Raw genomic sequence first — 3071 nt, 5'->3', positions numbered from 1 at the left:
CCATCAAAGGGAAACCCAGACCAAATCAGGCAAAGGCAAGGAAGTACTCATGTTTACTGACACTACACTGCCTGATCTTCAGCACCTGTCCAATAGGAAAGGCTTACTTAAGCCAGGGGGTGGCTTGGAAACTAACAAAAATAAAACAGTTTCTCTCCTACTTGGATTATCGGCTGATTTGCATATATTTCCCCTCTTAGAAATGTATGTAAATGCCATAACTTTAAATTCTAGTATTTTGAGAGTGAAACACTCTTGGAAATTATTTGCCAATCATATGTATATTAAAAGAAATAAATTATTCTTATAGTATAATAAAACTGATGAAAAATCATACAATTATAAACAGTGCAGCAGCCAAGATAAATTGGTGTAAAAACCCCAAAACAAAATATTTTTATTCAAACCTTCAATCAATATTAATACAGGATATAAGTGTTGAACACCACAGGTCTCTAGTCAGAAAGCTAGTAATGGGACCCCATGATGATGTCTCAGGTAGCAGCAGTTTACCTGATACACAGTAGTTTCCAGTAGCTGGGCCTTAGATGCTTAAATGGGAAAAGGCTCTAGCACAGCATGTTTTGCACCTAGGCGGGAGATCAGGTGTCAAACAGTTGAGTTGATCTTGACCAAATACAGGCATGCCAGTTTCCCTGGGGTATCATCCCTAAACACTAGGCCAGGGCGGTTCAGTCATGGCCCCTGCAACCTCCAGGGAATGCTGGATCTTGGTGAGGAAAGAAGTGCTTAATCATCCAAAATGTTTAAGGAGATAATGTGAAGGAAAAACAACACATGTGGTTTTACTTAAAGTTCAATTTCTTGGGAATGTGCAAACTGGGGGTTTAAACATTCCCTTACCATTAAAAAAATCACAATTTAGAGAGTTTGACAACAAATTCCACATTTAAGAGGAAAGATAACATGTTAAAGAGCAGGGTGCTTTCAGCATGTATTAAAATGACTCTGTGTTATCAGTTCTTTTAACTACAAATATGACATTATCAATTGATTTAACAAGCACTCATCATAAAGTAAGATTTTTTGGCATAATTTGCACTCAGGTGCAATAAAACCATGAATCAACTTTTTCTTCCATGCACATCACTATCTAACATTCATCTAAGCATATCCAGAGGACACACCTTGCATTCAGCTCATTTATACTGGAATAGAGAAACAGTTGGAGAATGATTTACCCATTCTGCTACTGCTGATTACCTCCTACAAAATACTTCCACATTTCCTGAAATATCAAACCATCATCTGCAGCACAGCTAGCTGGTTTTGAGCAACTCTGCTTACACACATATGGCACAGGTGAATTTCAAATGGCAAAAATAACTCTTGTTCACTCAGTTCAGTTCTTACTTAAGCATTCTTGATTCTGATTTTATGCTTTATTTTGTTAAACTGTAAAAATGATAAATTCATTTTTTTTTTTCATTTTTTTGTGTTAGAATTATAAACGGAGTATCACTTTATAAAAAAGCTTAGTTTAGCAACCGCATGATTGTACATAGAATTAAGTCTGGTTAATTATTTTAACTCATCATTTAAATTATTTCCATGTAGTTCACAAATACTTCATTAAAATGATGAATACTTCATTCTACAATAATACCATTAGCAATATCTTCAGCTTTCCTATGTAACATAAGGGCCCATATCTTTCAGACAGGTGTTGAAGGCAGTAAGTAGTTGGACTACTTCACCTGTCTCAGCAGTTTTCTAACCTGGCCAGCAGATACCTTTCATTCACCACTTACTGATACTGAAAACAGCACATCTCTTTGCCAAACACTCCCAGTCATTGGCAATGCAGAGATTACACTAAACCAGGCCCGTGTTGCGCAAATGTGTATGTGTAAACTGCATCTGTTAGAAAAATACAGGACTTTTCCAAAAGGTAACCACAAAATGATTTATGATTTCACAGATACTCTGTCTGTTATAAATGTTCATTTTAAAAGGGTACATAGCTGAAATGAAGCGCAATTTAAACATCCTGTTTCCACAGATCACATGTATTCTTGGAATGCAGACAGGCAGACAGGTGGCTGTGCATTTCTCAGAGCAGTTCATCTAAAAAATACATTATTTCATTATTTCCAATTAAAATCATATAATTCAATTTTTGGTCTGCTGTTCTTTCTTTTGTTGACGTGAAAAAAGAAAGATGTGTAAATGATACTGACAGGTGTAAAATATTGAGCACCGTTCCATTTTGTGGTGTGTAAAAATACACTTACTCTTTATTGCATATTTGAATGGAATCCTTAAAACATCATAGTATAAAGAATCACAAATATACTATATGGCTATTGAAGCAGCATCTACACAAACTTAAGAGTAACTGCATGGCATATAAACAATATAGTTTGTAAAAATCATTTCAGGGTAGAATAATAAGCTAATAATTAACAATGCATTGCATGGTTTTGTTATTCTTGGTATATTACTAGTATTCAAAGATGCTTCATCACCAAAAATTAGCCCTGCCCATTATAGGTATGGTAGACATGTATCAAATGTTCTATAAAATCCACCCTGACAACTAATATACCTTATCTTGACCATGCCCTCTTATAGAAATTCATACCCATATAAACCTTATTTTGGCACAAAGAGAGATAGAGAGATCGATACAGAGGAGGCCTTACAGGAATAAGCAGATGGAAGGATATCCTGCACAGTCATCATTCTCTTCAAAACGCAGGCAGGTTGGGTTGAGGTCATACCTGATAGCAACACCTTTGTTTAAAGAACATTTTTGCCTTAGGATTAAATTTGATTCTAAAATGATCACTTTGGAAACAGTTTTCTACTCCCACACACAAAATCAATTCAACATCAAAGCAAAAGCATGGTCCTGACCAGAAGGTAAGAATACTCTGAACAAACAAATGGATCAAAACCCAGAGTAACTGTGTGCTATGCAAAACATGTGTGAGTCATAGTTTGAAAATCAAAATGGAAATTTTTCAATATTCATTTTGAGACAAATCAATACAAGCTATAATTTTTACCATTAAAGAGAGAGAGAGAGAAAGAGACTAAAACAGAAA

The sequence above is a fragment of the Lingula anatina genome, chromosome 1, assembly GCF_051362555.1.
Source record: "Lingula anatina isolate TDL-2025a chromosome 1, LinAna3.0, whole genome shotgun sequence".
Lineage (NCBI taxonomy): Eukaryota > Metazoa > Brachiopoda > Lingulata > Lingulida > Lingulidae > Lingula > Lingula anatina.
The sequence above is the reverse complement of the archived record's forward strand: the minus strand, read 5'-3'. Positions refer to the sequence as shown.